This window comes from Chiloscyllium plagiosum, unplaced genomic scaffold, assembly GCF_037043375.1.
Source record: "Chiloscyllium plagiosum isolate Xiang-an unplaced genomic scaffold, Cpla_swu_hap1 HiC_scaffold_45, whole genome shotgun sequence".
NCBI lineage: Eukaryota > Metazoa > Chordata > Chondrichthyes > Orectolobiformes > Hemiscylliidae > Chiloscyllium > Chiloscyllium plagiosum.
The window spans coordinates 29,862,627-29,883,842 of NW_028270183.1; the positions used below are offsets into that span (position 1 = coordinate 29,862,627).

At 45.1% G+C, this 21,216-nt stretch overlaps 1 pseudogene; it reads right to left on the reverse strand.

Moving 5' to 3' along the window:
* The window catches only part of LOC148136437 (putative G protein-coupled receptor 139), a 63,752-nt pseudogene that overhangs the window by 32,585 nt on the left and 9,951 nt on the right, over window positions 1-21,216 (reverse strand).

Consider the following 21,216-nt stretch of genomic DNA (forward strand, 5'->3'; position numbering starts at 1 on the left):
AAATGACGAAGGATGATACGATGTATCTGGAGGTTGGTGGGTGGAGGTGAGGACCAGTGGGGTTCTGTCCTGGTGAGGATTGGAAGGATGGGGTTCAAGGGCGGAGGAACTCATCTCTGCATACCTTGACACGGTCCTGTCCCCCTTAGTCTAATAATTCCCCACCTACATTCGGGACACCACCCATGCCCTCCACCTCCTCCATGATTTTCGCTTCCCTGGCCCCCAAACGCCTTATCTTCACCATGGACATCCAGTCCCTATACACCTCCATCCCCCATCATGAAGGCCTCAAAGCCCTCCGCTTCTTCCTTTCCCGCCGACCCAACCAGTACCCTTCCACTGACACCCTCCTTCGACTGACTAAACTGGTCCTCACCCTGAACAACTTCTCTTTCCAATCCTTACACTTCATCCAAACCAAAGGAGTAGCCATGGGCACCCGCATGGGCCCCAGCTATGCCTGCCTCTTTGCAGGATATGTGGAACAGTCCATCTTCTGTAGCTACACTGGCACCACCCCCACCTTTTCCTCCACTACATTGATGACTGTATTAGCGCTATCTCGTGCTCCCACGAGGAGGTTGAACAGTTCATCCACTTCACTAACACCTTCCACTCCGACCTCAAATTCACCTGGACTGTCTCAGACTCCTCCCTCCCTTTCCTAGACCTTTCCATTTCTATCTCGGGCGACCAACTCAACACGGACATTTACTATAAACCGACCGACTCCCACAGCTACCTAGACTACACCTCCTCCCACCCTGTCCCCTGTAAAAACGCCATCCCATATTCCCAATTCCTTCGTCTCCACCGCATCTGCTCCCAGGAGGAACAGTTCCAATACCGTATAACCCAGATGGCCTCCTTCTTGAAAGACTGCAATTTCCCCCCCCCCCCCGACGTGGTCGAAGATGCCCTCCACCGCATCTCCTCCACTTCCCGCTCCTCCGCCCTTGAGCCCCGCCCCTCCAATTGCCACCAGGACAGAACCCCACAGATCCTCACCTTCCACCCCACCAACCTCCATGTACATCATATCATCCGTCGTCATTTCCGCCACCTCCAAACAGATCCCACCACCAGGGATATATTTCCCTCCCCTCCCCATGGCAACACGACGCCTGGAGGAAGAGCGCCTCATCTTCCGCCTAGGAACCCTCCAACCACAAGGGATGAATGCAGATTTCTCCAGTTTCCTCATTTCCCCTCCCCCCACCTTATCTCAGTCCCAGCCCTCGGACTCAGCACCACCTTCTTGACCTGCAATCTTCTTCCCAACCTCTCCGCCCCTATCCACTCTCCGGCCTATCACCCTCACCTTAACCTCCTTCCACCTATCGCATTCCCAACGCCCCTCCCCCATGTCCCTCCTCCCTACCTTTTATCTTAGCCTGGTTGGCACACCTTCCTCATTCCTGAAGAAGGCCTTATGCCCGCAACGTCGATTCTCCTGCAATTGGAGAGGAATTACTCATTTTTTTCACAAGATACGGACTACCAATATGGGAACAGTCAGATCAAGGGTCAAGCTTCACATTAAAAAGATTCAAGGAACTTATGGACAGCTGAGGAATTAAACAATTCAAATTTACTGCGAACCTGCCAGAAAGTTGCCATCGGACATTAAAGACCATGCTGAGGTCTTATAGTCAGGACCATCAGATGATGGGGATAAGGGAATTCCATTTGTGATTTTTGCGATCAGAGATGTACCAAATGAATCGACCAAATTCAGTCCATTTGAATTAATTTTTGGGCATGAAGAGAGAGGACCATTAAAATTGATTAGGGAAGAGTTAGTAAGTCAGGATTCAGAGACCACACATTTGGACGATGTGTCAAATTTTACAGAACAATTGAACAGAGCTGGGGAGTTGGTCAGACAGCATGCAATGAAACAGGAAGCAGAGGAGAAATCAAAGATTCGCAATTTTGCAACTGGGGATAAGTCATTAGTGTTATTTCCAGTAATAGGTGAACGTTTAAAAGCAAAGTTTTATTGGACCTTATCGAATCGAAAGGAAATTGACTGAAGGACTCCAGACAGGAAGAAATCTCACCGAGTGTGTCAAGTGAGTATGCTCAAAAGGCATTTTGACAGTGAAGGAAAGTAAGAGGAGAAGGTGTTAATGATTACAGCAAAGAGGGAAGAACCAAATTGAGAGGATTCTGATCTGAACATTCCTCAAGTTAAATTCGACAATGAGGAAGCTGTGAAAAATTGTGATAAATTATTGAGTTAACTTCCTGAGAAAAACTGAAATGACCTGAAAAATGTATTACTATCACATGGGGAGATATGCTGAGATAAACTGGGAAGTACAAACCTAATTGTGATGATGTAGAGAAAGGAGATGCTGTTCTGAGTAAGCAACATCTTTATTGGTATAACCCACTAAAGTTGACACAGTTTCAGAAGGAGATTGAATTCATGCTCCAAGGTGGCATAATCAAAGGGAGTTACAGAGACGGGAGCTCACCTACAATAATGGTGTCAAAGCCAGCCGGTACCCAACTGTTCTGTGTGGACTATCAAAAAGTCAATGCAGTTACAAAGACTCATGCATACCCGATTCCACGGGTGGGAAGACTGTGTTGAAAATGTGGGACGAGTGCTGCGTTGCTGGAGGATTGCAAACATGACACCGTTATTCTAGAAAAGGTCAAGGATAACACACGACTAATGTTAAGCTGAGGAGTTTGTCCTTTCTCGGGTTATCCTTGCAGAGTGATATGGAAGTTTGCAGATTTCACAAAAATTGTTCGAGTGGGTGACGGTGAGAAGGAAGGTGTTAAGTTACAGGAGGATATAAACCGATTGGTCAGATCAGCAGATCAGTGGCAAATGCAATTTAATCCTGGTCAAAGTCAGGTGATGTACTGTGGGAAAAGAAATAAAGACAAGGGAATATGTCACACAGCGTCAACCAGGATACTGAGGTCATATCACACTACAGGTGACCCCACTACACACACACACACACATATACACACACACATACACACACACACACACACACACACACACACACACACACATACATACACACACACACCTCAAGAATGTGATTGAAAAACGTTCTTGGATTTACATATTAATGAACTGAAACCTGCAACCCATTCTAAAAGATGAAAGACTTAACATCAGTCTCGGTTTGTTTTATACATTGTATCAGTTGGATGGCACTTTGATCTTTTACTATAAATTCTGTCTCCTATGATCCTGCCCCAGAAGCTACCTGAAGATGGAGCCGCACTCCAAAAGCTTGCATTTCCAAATAAATCTATTGGACTATATCTTGGTGTTGTGGGATTTTTATAACAGAATCATTATTGAATCACACAGTCATAGAGATGTACAGCACAGAAACAGAACCTTTGGTCCAACTCATCTATGTCGACCAGATGTCCTAAATAAATCTAATGCTATTTTCATGAAGTGGCCCATATCCCTCCAAACCCTTCCTATTCATATACCCTTCCAGATGCCTTTTAATTGCTGTAATTGTACCAGCCTCCACCACTTCCACTGGCAGCTCATTCCACGCAAACACAGCCCTCTGTGTGATAAAGTTGTCTCTTGGTGGCGGCACGGTGGCACTGTAGTTAGCACTGCTGCCTCACAGCGCCAGAGACCCGGGTTCAATTCCCGCCTCAGGCGACTGACTGTATGGAGTTTGCACGTTCTCCCCGTGTCTGCGTAGGTTTCCTCTGGGTGCTCCGGTTTCCTCCCACAGTCCAAAGATGTGCAGGTCATGTGAATTGGCCATGCTAAATTGCCCGTAGTGTTAGGTTTGGGGTATGGGTGGGTGGCGGGTCGGTGTGGACTTGTTGGGCCAAAGGGCCTGTTTCCACAATGTAATGTAATGTAATGTCATGTAATCTTCAGTCATTTTTATATCTTTCCCCTCTCACCCTAGACCTATGGTCTCTAGTTCTGGACTCCCCCACCCCAGGGAAAAGACTTTGTCTGTTTAACCTATCCATGCCCCTCATGATTTTATAAACATCTCTAAGGTCACCCCTCAGCCTCCGAAGTTCCAGGGAAAACAGCCCCAGCCTATTCAGCCTCTCCCTGTAGCTCAAATCCTCCAATCCTGGTGACATCCTTGTAAATCTTTTCTGAACCCTTTCAAGTTTCACAATATCCTTCCAATAGGAAGGAGACCAGAATGGCATGCAATATTCCACAAGTCGCCTAACCAATGTCCTGTACAGATACAACATGACCTCCCAACTCCTCTACTCAATGCTTTGAACAATAAAAGGAAAATATACCAAGTGCCTTCGTCACTATCCTGTCTACCTGCGACTCCACTTTCAAGGAACAATGAACCTGCACTCTAAGGTCTCTTTATTTAGGAACACTCCCTGGGTCCTTAGCACTAAGTGTATACGTCCTGCCCTGATTTGCCTTTCCAAAATGCAACATCTCACATTTCTCTAAATTAAACACCATCTGCCACTCCTCGGCCCACTGTCACATCTGATCAAGATCCCATTCTCCACTGAGGTAGCCCTCTTCGCTGCCATCTACATCTCCAATTTTGATGTCATCTGTAAACGTACTAATTCTACTCTCATGTTCAAATCCAAATCATTTATATAAATCCTCAGGGAATTTCAGGACACCAGGAAGCTCGGAGGAAGACAGGAATATTGAGGTGCTTGCCCACAGATCCCTGCAGTGGGCAGGATGGGTGAATAGGTTAATAACCTGCAGAGGCAGTGTCAAAACATCCCTGATCCCATCCTTTCCAATCTGCCAGCTGCAGATACATCTGTCCATGACAGTATCCGTAAGAGTGACCACCGCACTGTCCTTGTGAAGACAAAGTCTCACCTTAACGTTGAGAATACCCTCCATTGTGTTGTGTGGCACCATCACTGTGCTAAATGAGACAGACTTCAAAAGATCTAGCAACGCAAGACTAGCTATCCATGAGGCGCTGTCGGCCACCAACAGCAGCAGAATTGTACTCCAGCACAATCTCCCAACAACAGCGCTATCAGACAGCACCTGCTCAGCAATAACCTGCTCAGTGACGCCCAGCTTGGGTTCCCCCAGGGCCATTCAGCTCCGACCCCATTACAGCCTTGGGTCAAACATGGACAAAAGAGCTGAATTCCAGAGGGGAGGAGAGGGGAGAGGGACAGCTGTTGGCATCACGGCTGTATTCGACAGAGTGTGGCATCAAGAACCTGCAATAACAACAATATCCATTCCAGTGAAAAAGATCCCAGCCTATCCCGCCTTTCTATAGATCTCAAACCTTCCATACCCAATAACATCCCAGGAAATCTCTTCTGAATCCTCTCCAGCTTAATCACATCCATCCTGCAACTGGAGAAGAACTGCTGTTGGTTATCTATATCAATGATTTGGATGAGGATGTATAAGGCATGTTCAGCAAGTACTAAAATAGGCAGCATCGTGGACAGTGAGGAAGGTTATCAGAAATTGCAGCAGGACTTTTATCTGCTGGGCTGAGAAATGGTAAATGGAGTTTAATATAGATAAGTGTGAGGGCTTGCATTTTGGAAAGTTAAATCAAAGTAGGCGTTTCATGGTGAATGATGGGGTCTTAAGGAGTGTAGTGGAACAGAGGGACCTTGGAGTTCAGGTGCACAGTTCTCTGAAAGTGGAGACCCAGGTAGACCGGGCAGTGAAGGAGGCTTTTGGCACACTGGTTTCCATCAGTCAGAGCATTGATATATAAATATAGGGAAGTTATGTTGCAGTTATACAGGACATTGGTGAGGCCGCAGTTGAATTATTTGTTCAGCTTTGGTCACTTTGTTATAGGAAGAATGTTATTACATTGGAAAGAGAGCAGAAGAAATTTGCAAAGACGTTGCCAGGACGCAATGGTCTGAGTTAGAGTGAGAGGTTGGGAAGGCTGGGCCTTCTTTCTTTCGAGTGTGGCAGACTGAAGGGGATCTTATAGAAGTGTATAAGAATCATGAGAGGCATGGATCAGGTGAATGTACTCAGTCTTTTTTCCCAGAGCTGGGGATTCGAGGACGAGATGGCAACAGATTAAGGTTAGATGGGACAGAATAAGAGGGAACCTGAGGGGCAACTTCTTTTAGCAGAGGTTGGTATGCATATGGAATGAGATGCCAGCAGAGGTGGGTGAGGCGGGTACATTAACAATGTTTAAGAGGCATTTGGACAAATAGATGGATAGGAAATGTTTAGAAGGATATGGGCCAAGTGCAGGGAAATGGGATTAGTATGGGTGGACAGTTTGGTTGGCATTGACCAGTTTGGGCAGAATGGCCGGTCTCCCTGCTGTTGGATTCTGTGACTCTATGAACTGGACACAGTATTTCCAAAAAGGCCTCACCAATGTCCTGCACAACTTCAACATGTCTCTCAACTTCTACATTCAACGGAATGAGTAATGAAGGCAAGTGTGCTAAACACTTTATTGACCACGCTATCTATATGTGATGCAAGCACAAAGAATTAGCACCTGCACCCCTCGGTCCCTCCATTCCAAAACACTACCCACGGCCTTCCCATTAATTGTACATGTTCTATCCCTGTTTATTGCAGCAAAATTCCACATCTGGCATTTATCCAGACTGAACTCCATCTACCGTTTTTCAGTCCATTGACCCATTTGATCAAGATCCCTCTGTAATTTTAGAAAACCTCCACTGTCTACTGTTCCACCAATTTTGGCGTCATCCACAAACTTACTAACCATGCATGCTAGGAAGGCACAGTCTCTCAGTGGTTAGCACTGCTGCCTCACAGCGCCAGAGACCTGAGTTTGATTATTGCGTCTGGTGACTGTCTGTGTGGAGTTTGCACATTCTCCTCATGTCTGCGTGGGTTTCCATCAGGTGCTCCAGTTTCCTCCCACAGTCCAAAGATGTGCAGGTTAGGTGAATTGGCCATGCTAAATTGCGCATTGTGTTCAGGGATGTGCAGGTTAGGTGCATTAGTCAGGGTAAATGTAGAGTAATAGGGTGCGGGAATGGGTCACAGTGGGCTACTCTTTGGAGTGTTGGTGTGGTCCTGTTGGGCTGAATGGACTATTAACACTAGAGGGATTCTATATTCTCATTTATATAAATGACAAACAATGTTTTTTTTTGTTTAATGAATTTTGTTTGCGGACTATTTTCCACATTGTAATTCTATGATTCAATGAAAACTGGACAAACTTTGTAATTACTCATGATTTTTCTGTTCACTGTGAATCCCGAAACATGTACTAGGTGCTGAAAACATTTCATTTAGATTTTTGGCCTTGCTTGTCACTGTGAGACTCTATAGAATATTCTAATAATGCCTTGTCTCTACTAAAGTTTAGTTTCAATAATCAGCACCTTGAACAGTTTATCAATATGGAAACTTGATGTGACATGACCCTACTCACTGTTTACATTGTTCAGTGAAATATTCATATCATTTGGCATAGTCCTATCCTCACATTTAGTTACTCTTCAAACTGATAACCAGAGCCAGTTCCCTTTCTCATCTGCATAAAAATTCTGTTAATTTCCTTTCATAACTTTTTTCTCATCATCGCTATTGTTTTCAGCAATTAAATCCATTAGTCTGTACATTTTATGAATGTAGGTATAAAGATTCCAGACTATTGTACTAGTTACATTTGTCGAAGATTGTTTGGTGGTTAATAGAAAAGATCCTGTTCCTTCTTTAGCTGTTTAAATTGTCCCCGTTAGCTGACCATAGTGGCTATCACATCAAAGTTGCTTTGATGAAATATCTGCACTGAAGTTCTTGTTTGTTATGAAATCAGAGTTAACTTTTCTGGTGGTTGGGCACTGCCTGATGTTAGAATCATCGAGTCAGAGAGATGTACAGCAAGGAAACAGACCCTTCACTCCAACCCGTCCATGCCAACCAGATATCCCAATCCAATCTACTCCTCCCTGCCAGCATCTGGCCCATATCCACCCAGACCTTTCTTATTCATATACCCATCCAGATACCTTTTAAATGTTGCAATTGTACCAGCCTCTACCACTTCCTCTGGCAGCTCATTCCATACACGTACCATCCTCTGCGTGAAAACGTTGCCCCTTAGGTCTCTTTTATATCTTTCCACTCTCACACGAAACTATGCCCGCTAGTTCTGGACTCCCTACCCCAGGGAATAGACTTTGCCTATTTACTCTATCCATGCCCCTCATAATTTTGTAAACCTCTATAAGGTCACCCTTCAGCCTCCAACGCTTCAGGGAAAACAGCCCCAGCCTGTTCAGTCTGTCCCTGTAGCTCAGCTCCTCCAACTCTGGCAACATCCTCATAAATCCTTTCTGAACCCTTTCAAGTTTCACATCTTTCCGATAGGAAGGAGACCAGAATTGCATGCAATATTCCAACAGTGGTCGAACCAATGTCCTGTACAGATGCAACATGACTTCCCAAAACCTGTACTCAAACCTCTGACCGATAAAGGAAAGCATACCAAACACTTTCTTCATGATCCTATCTACATGTGTCTCCACTTTCAAGGAGCCATGAACCTGCACTCCAAGGTTTCTTTGTTCAGCAACACTCCCTCGGATCTTACCATTAAGTGCTGCTAAGATTTGCTTTCCCAAAATGCAGCACCTTGCATTTATCTGAATTAAATTCCACGTTCCACTTCTCAGCCCATTGACCCATCTGATCAAGATCCTGTTATAATCTGAGGTAACCTCCTTCGCTGTTTAGCAGACCTCCAATGTTGGTGTCATCAGCAAACTTACTAACCATGCCTTATATGCTTGCATCCAAATCATTTATATGAATGACAAAAAGTAGTGAACCCTGCACCGATCCTTGTGGCACTCCACTGGTCACAGGCCTCCAGTCTGAAAAACAACCCTCCAGCACCACCCTCTGTCCTCTTCATTTGACCAACGTCTGTATCCAATTCACTAGTTTCCCCTGTATTCCGTGAGAACTAACTTTGCAAACCAGTCTCCCATGGGGAACCTTGTCGAAAGCTTTACTGAAGTCCATATAGATCACATCTACCGCTCTGCCTCATCAATCCTCTTTGTTACTTCTTCAAAAAACTCAATCAAGTTTGTGAGACGTGATTTCCCACGCACAAAGCCATGCTGACTCTCCCTAATCAATCCTTGCCTTTCCAAATACATGTACATCCTGTCCCTCTTGATTCCCTCCAACAACTTGCCCGCCACCGAGGTCAGGCTCACTGGTCTATAGTTCCCTGGCTTGACTTTACCACCCTTCTTAAACAGTGGCACCACATTTGCCAACCTCCAGTCTTCTGGCACCTCACCTGTGATGATCGATGATACAAATATCTCAGCAAGAGGCCCAACAATTACTTTCCTAGCTTTCCAAAGAGTTCTAGGGTATACCTGATCGGATCCTGGGGATTTATCCACCTTTATGCGTTTCAAGACATCCAGCACTTCCTGCTCTGTAATCTGGACATTTTGCAAGATGTCACCATTTGTTTCCCTGCATTCTATATTTTCCATGTCTCTTTCCACAGTAAATACTGATGCAAAATACTAGTTTAGTACTTCCCCCATGTTCTGCAGCTCTACACAAAGGCCTTCCTGCTGATCTTTGGGGTCCCTATTCTCTCCCTAGTTACGCTTTTGTCCTTATCGTATTTGTAAAAACCCTTTGGATTCTCGTTAATTCTATTTGCCAAAGCTATCTCATTTTTGCCCTCCTGATTTCCCTCTTAAGTGTACTCCCACTGCTTTTATACCCTTCTTAGGATTCACTCGATCTATCCTGTCTATTCCTGACATATGCTTCCTTCATTTTCTTAAACAAACCCACAATTTCTTTAGTCATCCAGCATTCCCAATACCCACCAGCCTTCCCTCTCACCCTAACAGGAAGATATTTTCGCTGGACTCTCGTTGTCTCATTTCTGAAGGCTTCCCATTTTCCAGCCGTCCCTTTACCTGTGAACATTTGCCTCCAATCAGCTTTTGAAAGTTCTTGCCTAGTACCGTCAAAATTGGCCTTTCTCCAATTTAGAACTTCAACTGTTAGATCTTCTCTATCATTTTTCAACACTATTTTAAAACGAATAGAATTATGGTCACTGGCCCGAAAGTGCTCCCCCACTGACACCTCAGTCCCCTGCCCTGCCTGAGGTGTCAGTGGGGCTGCACTTTGGGGCCACATCGTGCATTTTATATGTCACTAAATTACAACATTTATGACCATTTTATATGAATAAGTTTGGAACCTGCAGTGTACATGAAATGGAACAGGAACATTCATCTGATGGAGCAGGAATACACAGTCCATGGAGCAGGAGGATACAGTCTTGAATGGTTCAGTTCTAACACATGACTCAGAGGCCTGGAGAATCATCACGTTAAATTTGTGGCAGGGTGACTGAATTTCATAGAAATGGATAAAACACCATTGGCTATTGGTGACATAAATTAGGAATTTGCAATCTACACCTCAAAACTAAACAGTAACCCAGCAAACTGAAGATCCACCTGTTGGCGCTTCCTGACAAACTTGTATAAAACCCAATCATCACCAGCTCCCTTCCTGTCACCCTAACCTACACCCCAAAGGTGACCCCCAGCTCCCCTCCTCCCACCCTGCCCTCTGAACACTCCGCCCCCTTACCATCCCCCACAAGATTGTTCTCAGAACACTTTGACAGGCCGAAGATTTCAAACCAGCAGATCACGGCTCTCTATTGAGGCCTTTCAGCTCAGAGAAAAAAAACAGCAATGCTAAAATAACCTCCTTGTGTATTGTTTTTCAGAGAACAATATTCTGGAGAAACTGTATGGAATGAGAAGTCAAGTTTCTCGAACTGCTTCTTACATATCCCCCACCCATTTCTAAATTGGCCCATTCCATCAGGGCTGTGAGCTGATTGAAGTGATTGGGAGATGAAGCCAAAGGGGGTTTGACGCTGCTGCCTTCCTTATAGTGCTTCCAGCAGACTGTACCCTCAACAGGGGACTGCAGCATGGTACTGAAAGCAGCTTTCAGCCCAGGGACAGCTTCCCCATACACCTGCAAACTGCTGCACCTAATCAACTTCAAGTTGCTGGAATATGATACAAGCTGGAGGGGAATACCACAGCAGGTAATGGAAACTGGTTCCAGATTGAACAATGGCACCTTCAAGGGAAATGCCACCCACCTGGAGGCCTGTGAGAGGCCATGTTTCTGTGTGGTTGGGGCAGTACGTTATCAAGGAACTCTCTGTGCAGGGAGTAGATGGAGGTGAATGCTGAGTCTAACCCTGGAGTTGTGGCAGTTTAATGCTATCACACAAATGAGTCTGCTTGAAGTGAGTGGATACATTTTCATATGACAGAATCCCTGCAGTGTGGAAACAGGCCGTTTGGCCCAACAAGTCCACACCGACCCACCAAAGAGTAACTTACCCAGACCTATACCCTTACCCTCTTACTCTACATTTACCCCTGACTAATGCACCTCACTTACACATACCTGAACACTATGGGTTATTTAGCATGGTCACCGTTGGACTGTGGGAGTGAACCAGAGCACCCGGAGGAAACCCATGCAAACACGGGGAGAATGTGCAAACTCGACATAGTCATCCGAGGCTGGAATCAAACCTGAGTCCCTGGAACCGTGAGGCAGCAGTGCTAACCCCTGAGTTACCGTGCCCCCCAGACTTCTCAGACACATCCAAACCACCAAACCTTCCCATTGCTCAATGTGACACAAAAGCATCAATCTCCCATCCGCACCCCAGGTACATTATGCATACTCTACTCCAGCATCCCACTAACACCAGCAGCACATCATTCAAGCAGAGGCTTACACAATGCCTCACATTCTGCTGCAGGAGAAAGTGGTGTACAACATTCAGGGAGTCAGGTGGTATGTTAAACCCCTGCTGAGGGTCGGAAGTTGGGTAAAGCTGGCATGAACATATCCCCTCAATCCCATTGAGCTCTGCAAAACTGAGGCCCGCTGTAACAGGATCTGCGTTTTTTGACAATCCTGAGGCCACCCAGGATGGGAAATACAGGTTTGGTTCGACCTTGATACTGCCTTTGGTTCTTCAGCACCTCCCCCACCCCTGCCCCCCCCCCCCCCTATTGTCCTCTGAGCTGAAATAGGAAGTGGAATCTGCTGCCATTCCCCACCCATCCTGACAGTGATGTTTTCAACAGCCATGAACTGTTCCCATGGACGGCCACAGCACATAGTGGATGTACAGCAAGACCATCGCACCACCATTTGAGCTATCAAATGTTAGCCATGGGACTGGACCACCCTCTGCTCGAGTAGACTGACCTGAAGATGGTCACTCAGAATTATCTTCTTTCACTAATTTGGGATCTTATCCAATGTTACTGGACTGCTCCGAGATTGGAATATTATCGCTTTTGCATCTTTCTGAGCTTGATCTTGGTAGATGAGGAGTATTGACCTAGACCATACAATATATTAACATTAACATTACCCTGCATGTTTGCAAATAGCAGTTAATTGCAGAGCCCAGGGCGGAATGTCACAATGTGTCCCGCTCTGGGAAACTGAATCATTAAAACCCATAGAAGCGTTACTGTGTGGAAACAGGCCATTCAGCCCAACAAGTCCACACTGTCACTACGAAGAGCATTCCGCTACTCTCTCCCTGTAACCCTACATTTCCTATGGCTAACCTACACATCCCTGGGCTCTATGGGCAATTTAGCATAGTCAATCTGCCCGAACGTGCAGATCAATGGACTGCGGGAGGAAACCCACGCAGACACAGGAAGAATGTACCAACTCCACACAGTCACCCGAGGCTGGAATTGAACCCAGGTCCTTGGTGCTGTCAGGTCGCAGTGCTGACTACTGTTCCACCGCGCCACTCCTATGATTGGATTATACATTTCATAGAATTGTTGGACTGTGGAAGTAGTCTATTCAGCCTATCGAATTCATGCTGACCATCCGAAGAGCATCCCACCCACCCCCATTGATGCTTCTGTTTTCATCCCTAAACATGGAGCTTGGATCTAAAGTTCTGAGCAGAAGCAGCAATGTGGAAGATGCTTTACCCATCTCTCTCTTAATGACTGCAAACAGAATGTGCAATATTGAGCAGCGCATTCAAAGGTAGATACACTCCCTAAATCCATTGGTACAATACTGAGCAGAGAAAGGCAATGTATTAGAGCTGAGACATATTACAATGTACTGTACTCAGTGACAGAAACAGCTACAGTCAAGAGTTGAGAATTAGGAAGGACTGAACAACAAACACAACAATAAGAAAGCTTACCAGTTTCCCCGGTCTTTGTAAACCGACTGTGCTGAATTTTCTCCTCACTGAGGCTTCCCACTTCCTGGGCTCCAGATGAAAAGCCTTATTTGGGATTCAAAACCATGCAATTAAGGGGAAAAGAGTGGATAATCTGGCTAAGTGGAGTGTCCAGTATTTATTAATTTATTCAGTCTCAGGATGTGTGTGTTGTTGGCTGGCAAACACGAAGAACGCAACTCTAATTGCGCTTGAGAAAGGAGTGGTGATTCTCACCTTGGACCACTGGAGCCCGTGTGGTCTACGTGCCTCCATGATGTTGTCAGGGAATCCAGAATTTCAGCCCAGCTACAGTGAAGGGACAGTGAGATATTTCCCAGTCAGGAGAGTGAGTGCCTTGGAGGGGAATGTGTAGGTACTGGTGTCCCTATGTATCTGCTGCCCTTGTCCTTCTAGACAGTAGAGGTTCCCAATTCGGAAGGTGGTTTCGAAGTAGCCTTAGTGAACTGTTGCAGTGTATTTTGTAGATGCACATCATGATGGAGGTGGTGAATGGTGAAGGATTTTGATGGGATGGCAATCAAGCCTGCATTGTGTCAAGCTTCTCCAAGCATATAAATTAGGTCCTTCACCTACTCCTCCATTCAATACGTTACGGCTGGCCTGTTTGTGTTCCAAAATTCACATACTCATCTAGCACCTATAACCTGTATGTGAATCTATCTACCTCGACCTCAAAGGCCCCCGACCTCCATCAGCTTCTGAGGCAGAGAGATCCAAACTCACACAAACCTTGGAGAGGAAAGAAATTCCGTTATCTCTGTCCTAGAAGGATGATACTATTTTTAAAAGAGTTCCCCATAGTTCTGGGTTAAAAACAACACAACACCAGGTTATTGTCCAACAGGTTTATTTGGAAGCTTTAGCTTGCAGAGCACTGCTCCGTCATCATGTAGCTGTGAGACAGGATCATAAGACACAGAATTTATAGCAAAATATTACAGTGGCATGCAACGGACATGATATATTGAACAAACCTAGATTATTGTTAAGTCTTTCATCTTTTAGAATGGTTTGCAGGCTTCCGTTCATTAGTATGTAAATCCCAGAACTTCGTTTAAGTCACATTCTCGAGATAACTTAAATTTTTGTTTTAAAAAATGACATCTCAGCTCAGACAATGTATTAAAGGTGTGAGGTTAGATAATGTCTGTATCCCAATCTTGAGTCTGACTGGTTCAATTTCCAAAGCAGGAATTTATAAAATATTACATGATTGACTGCCTGGAATGACTGCCTGCAGACTGTGTGCTTTTTGAGCAAAATATAATGCATCTGTAAATATAGCTCTGCAAATACAAATTTACCCCATCATCTTATATGGGCGTGTGCGTGCATGAGAGATAGAGAGTGTGTGAGTGTCTGCATGTGAGTATGTGCATATGAGTGTGAGTGCGCCTGAGTGAGGGTGTGTTTGCATGTGCATGCTTCGTAAAGTATGTGTGTCAATGTGATGGAGTATAAGCCTGTGACAAGGTTTGTCTGTGCATGTGATCATGGAGGGTGTATGTGTTCGAAAGAGAGCATGTGTATGAGAGAATGTCTGTGTGAGTATGTAAGTGTGTGTGTGCGTGCGTGTATTTGTGTGTGCGTGCGTGCACGCGTGTCTGTATTTGAGAGAGTGTACAGTGTAGTGGGGTCACCTGTAGTGTGACATGAACCCAATGTCCCAGTTGAGGCCATTCCCATGAGTTCCCCATCGTTCTGGACTGACCCACGAGAGGAAACATTCTTTCCATGGCCACATTTTCAAGACCATTCAGGGCCTTTTTCACTTCAAAACATTCACCCCTCACTTTTCTCAGCTCCAGTGAAAACAAACCGAGACAATCAAACTTCTGCTTCTCCCAAATATCAATCGAATAATCCTGCACTGAACCACTTCCAATATCCTTCCTTAACGAAGGAGACCTAAACTGTTGTGGTGATGGAGATACACCCCTGCAAGAAAGTGGGAAGTTTTCTGTTGTCCTCCTGACTTGTGCCTTGCAGACAGACTTTGAGGAGTCAAAAGGCAAGTTATTCACTACAGAATCCCAAGTTCCCAAACTGCTCTTATAGCCACAGTCTTTAGACAGTTGGTCGTGTTCAGTTTCTAGTCAATGGTAACTCCCAGGGTGAGGGATAGTGAGGGATTCAGTGATGGCAATGCCTTTGAATGTCAAGGAGCAGTAATTTGATTCTCTCTTGTTGGAGATTACCAATACATGCCACTTGTGTGGTGCAACTGTGGCTTACTAGTTATTAGCCCAAACCAAATTATTGCTTTGGAATTTGGAAATAGAACTTCAGGGGTCACAAATGGTGTGGAACATGACGCAATCATTGATGAAACAACTGAAAATGCTTGCGCCTAGGACAGTACCCTGAGGGGCTCCATTGGTGACTATTTTATATTGATGCCTGAGAGCTGAGAGAATTCACCTCCATCAAACGCAGCTATCCTTCTTTGTGATATACTTACATACATGTATATATCAAACTAAAACCAGTAGAGATTTTCCCCGATTCCTATTGCCTCCAATTTTGCCAGGAGTAATTCCCACACTTGGTCAAATCTTGCTTTGATGTCAGGGTCAGTTCCTAACCTCCCTTTTTCAGCTCTTTTGTCTCATGCTGATAAAGCTGAGTGGGCCTGGCAAAGCCCAAGCTGAGTGTCAGTGAGCAGTTTATTCTTCAGCAGGTACTAGTGTTGACTGCAACTTTCATGCTGGTGACAACAATGAGGGGATTGATAGGGCAGGAACAGTCTGGGCTGGATTTGTTTTGGTCTTGTGCACATGGCGTCCCTGTACAATGTTACACATTACCGGTGTTTGCAATCTGTATTAATGACATAGACTTAGGCACAGTGAGCAGTGCTGCCATTTCAAAGCTAGCTTTACATAACACAAGTTTCATGGGATAAAGACCATTCGACTCAATCCTGTCGATTATGCTCCACTCAATCTGCCTCCCAGGTTTCTTCATCTAAATCCAACATTGTAACGACCAACCTTCTCACTCAGCTGCACGTCTCAGCTTCCTCTGAAATGCATTTATACTTCACCCAATCTCTATCGGAGCATGGTCCACATTCTCACCAATCTGAATTCCCTGCTGGATTCTTTAATGACTATTTTATATTGATAGCTTTTAGTTATACTTCCCAATAAGTGAAAATGTCCTCTCTCCAGCTACTCGATCAAATTCCATCATTTTAATGACCTGTATTAAATAAGCTCTCAGCCTTCTTTATTCAAGAGGAAACAAACTCAGCTTGTCAGTTCTTTCCTGGGATGTTTACCTTTGCATTACCGACAGCAACCTTGTCAATCTTCCCTGTCCCCTCTCCAGTCCTTCTATATCCTTTGCATAACACAGTGACAGGAACTGAAGCAGCTTTATGTATGCCCTAATCAGGCTTCATAATCAAGTAGAATGAAAATCCTTACTTTCCAACTCTGTTCCAGTCCTACATTACCGTTATTTTAACAGGTTTGCTGACCCTGTGGGCCAGCCTTTAGTGATCAATGTTTTTGTACTGTGAAATCTTTCTGTCCCCCATTCCCTCCTACATTCATACCTTCTAAGTAATCAGTGACCTTCTTATTCACCCTACCAATTCCCATTTACCTGTCAAACTCTCCTTGGCAATTATTTGCCCATTTTACATGTTTATTAATGTCTTTTGAAAAATATTGTTGCAGTCCTCATCAGTATTGACTGTTTCCCAGACTACAGTGTAGTCCTGGAAAAGCGCAGCAGGTCAGGCAGCATCCGAGGACCAGGACAAGAGCTTTTGCTCTTCTGGCTATTCTCCTGCTCCTCGGATGCTGCCTGACCAGCTGTGCTTTTCCAGCACCACACTCTCAACTTTAATCTGCAGACCTCACTTTCGCCTATTTCCCAGACTCCCCCTCTCCATAAATCTGCAGTCAGCTGTTAATTTAGAAAATCTGAATTCCAAAGTCCAAGTCCATACTGTGGCCCTCTGTGTTCCCAGCACTGATCCATGTGGAACACTGCTCCTCACTTTCTCCCACTTTGATCAACCACCCTTTAATCCCACTCTCTGATGTTTTGCTTGAAATCAGTTCACAATTCATGACATCACATCCCCCTGGCTAACCCTCCTAATGCTGCCTGGCTTCCTGCCTTCTTCCAGCCTCCTGCTTGTCTCCCTTGGATTACAGCAAGTACAGTTTGTTTTTGTCTCTAAACCTATTAATTAGCCCATTATGGAGTACCATGACTGTGTGGAGTTTGCACATTCTCCCTGTGTCTGCGTGTGTTTCCTCCGGGTGCTCCGGTTTCCTCCCATTGTCCAAAGATGTGCAGGTCAGGTGAATTGGCCATGCCGAATTGCCCATAGTGTGAGGTGCATTAGTCAGAGTGAAATGGGACTGGGTCAGTGTGGACTTGTTGGGCCGAAAGGCCTGTTTCCACCCTGTAGGGAATCGAAATCTAAATCTTATCCAAGGCCTTTTGAAAATGCAGATAACTGATGCCAGCCACATCCCAGGGCCTACTACTTCTGTTACTTCTTCAAAACATACAGCCAAACAAGATCGTCACTTTGAAATCCATGCTCACTCCTCAGTACAATTTTTTTGAATTTCATGATATTTCAGACTTATTTAGTTCATTTAATTAACTTTTCAAATAAGTGACAAACAATTGCAAAATTGAAATTACGGGTTTCCATGCAAAATTTAACTCTGCTTTAAACTAGCAGATTCAGCATAACTAGAAAGGGGTGACCAAATGGAGGTTTATAAAATCAGGAGGGACATGGATAGGGTAAATAGAAAAGGTCTTTTCCCTGGGATGATAGAGTGCAAAACTAGAGGGCAAAGGTTTAATGTGAGGGGGAAAGATTTAAAAGGGAACTCGGGGCTACTTATTCACACAGAGGGTGGTGTGTGTATGGAATGAGCTGCCAGAGGAAGTAGTGGAGGCTGATACAGTTAAAACATCTAAAGGATGGCAATATGACTAGGAAGGGTTTAGAGGGATATAAGTCAAATACTGCAAAAGGCACGAGATTTATTTAGGATATCTGGTCAGCATGGGCGAGGTGGACCGAAGGGTCTGTTTCTGCGTTGTACATCTCTATGACTCAATCATTCTATACTCTAGTGAGACTTTAACAACTTACCAGTGACAGCAAATACACTTTAAAAGACACAAGAACAGAAAGTGTAGCAGAAACACAGCAGGTCTGGTTGCTTCTGTGAGGAGAGAGCAGATTAAATATTGTGGGTCCAATCACTGTTCACCTTCAAGGGGTAATGTCTGTGTGCACCCTCTCACAGAATTAGACCCCTTTACACTCACACATGCACATCTACTCTCTCTCACAGACATTCACAAAACACTCGTGCGCACACACACACTCGCACACACACAAAAACCCTCATGCACACACTGTGTGCATCCCAGTCTGACACTGGCATGTCCAAATCACACTTTGCACAGGTCAACAAAGGAACTTCCATTTGGAAACAGCTTAATGTGACATGACTGAGATGTGTTGTACCACTGCACTTTCCTACAGACAGTGGCTTCACAAGACCAGATTCATTCAGCTCCAAAAAAAAATTTAAATCAATTTGGAATTAGGGAAAAATCCACTTTTGTGTCGGAAATAGTACCACCCCTCCTCCCAGTGTCCTGACATTTTGGAACATTGAAGTCCCATTGTGATCTGCAGCTTTAATTCCTACTGGGGAGGACAGATTTACCTCTGTTTGATTCAATTGATTTATCAATTAGAATGAAGGGATAGCAGAGGAATGTCAGCAGCTCACTTCTGAACTTCCTCTGGGTCACGATGTAAATGACTGTATTGGTACAAGAACTCAGAAGCTGAAGCATATTTCCTGCTTCTTGGAAACTTTGGAAAGAGTTAAATGAAGATCTCCGTTTAAAGATGTTTGTAATTCGGTAGAATATAAAATGTGTGACTGCTGTCATCCAGAGCAGGATAAAACTGCTGGATATAGTAAAAAAGTAAAATGATGGATCTTTGCCGGCTTTTTATCTCAGGGTCCTGAACATTTTCAACGCTGCTGTGGTCCCTGAGTCCCTTTCGGACCTGACTAGCCACTAAAATACGTCTGACAGTGAGAGAATTAAACAATAAAATTAAAAGGACGGGAAGCAATGGAGTTAACAGCTGTTCAATCCAAGAAAATGCTATCCATGTGGGTAACATATAAAAGCTTAATGATGTAAGGCAACCCATTAGAATACTGTTAATTGTGAAATAATGAACATATGTAAAAGCCCAGGGAATATTCTTCAAACAGAACAGTACATTCACAATCACTATAACCCCAACTGCAATTTTACCCTTACAATATTTTGTTTTCAGCTTTTCACAGCAAATTGCGACAAACCGGTCAAATGTAAAAGCGACAGTTAACCAAACAGAGCAGTCTATCGCAGTCGGAGCCAGGAAGAGAATGAACTTGCACACAGGAGTGTAGAGCAGGAAAGACTTTAACCAATAAAGAATGGCAATCCGATGCAATATGACATTACAGACCACAACCATCAGATCTGCTGTAGCCATGGCCACCAGGTAACATGTGATGCATTTAGAGAGACCACACTTTCCACGTGACAAGATCAGGATGGCTACCAGGTTCACTGTGACAGAAAGATAAAAGCAGTAAAAAGAGGATTAGTTGCCTGAAATGTAGGTGGAAAAAAGGTCCTTGCACACTTTCAAAAGAATTAGATAAGCAACTGGGTTTGGGTTGTGCTTTGCAGTGTTGTGGAAATATATGGAGGAGTGAGTTGAGCTGAATCATCCTTGCAAAGGGCTAGATTGGATCCAGAAGGTCAAATGGCCTCCTCCTGTGCTGTAACCATTCCATAACTATATGACGATGTTAGGGCAAAAATGATATAGAGCTGAAAATGTGTTGCTGGAAAAGTGCAGCAGGTCAGGCAGCATCCAGGGAACAGGAGAATCGACGTTTCGGGCATAAGCCCATCTTCAGGAATGAGGAAAGTTTGTACAGCAGGCTAAGATAAAAGGTAGGGAGGAGGGACTTGGGGGAGGGGTGTCGGAAATGCGATAGGTGGAAAGAGGTCAAGGTGAGGGTGATAGGTCAGAATGAGGTGGGGGCGGAGAGGTCAGGAAGAAGATTGCAGGTTAGGAAGGCGGTGCTGAGTTCGATGGATTTGACTGAGACAAGGTGGGGGGAGGGGAAATGAGGAAACTGGTGAAATCCGAGTTCATCCCTTGTGGTTGGAGGGTTCCTAGGCGGAAGATGAGACGCTCTTCCTCCAACCGTCGTGTTGTTGTGGTCTGGCGATGGAGGAGTCCAAAGACCTGCATATCCTTGGTGGAGTGGGAGGGGGAGTTGAAGTGTTGAGCCACAGGGTGGTTGGGTTGGTTGGTCCGGGTGTCCCAGAGATGTTCTCTGAAACGCTCCGCAAGTAGGCTGCCTGTCTCCCCAATATAGAGGAGGCCACATCGGGTGCAGAGGATGCAATAGATGATGTGTGTGGAGGTGCAGGTGAATCTGTGGCGGATATGGAAGTTTCCTTTGGGGCCTTGGAGGGAGGTGAGGGGGGAGATGTGGGCGCAAGTCTTGCACCTCCTGTGGTTGCAGAGGAAGGTGCCGGGAGTGGAGGTTGGGTTGGTGGGGGGTGTGGATCTGACGAGGGAGTCATGGAGGGAGTGGTCTTTACGGAATGCTAATAGGGGAGGGGAGGGAAATATATCCTTGGTGGTGGGGTCCGTTTGGAGGTGGCAGAAATGACAGCGGATGATGCGCTGTACATGGAGATTGGTGGGGTGGTAGGTGAGGACCAGTGGGGTTCTGTCCTCATGGCGGTTGGAGGGGCGGGACTCAAGGGCGGAGGAGCGGGAAGTGGAAGAGATATGTTGGAGGGCATCGTCGACCACGTCGGGGGGGAA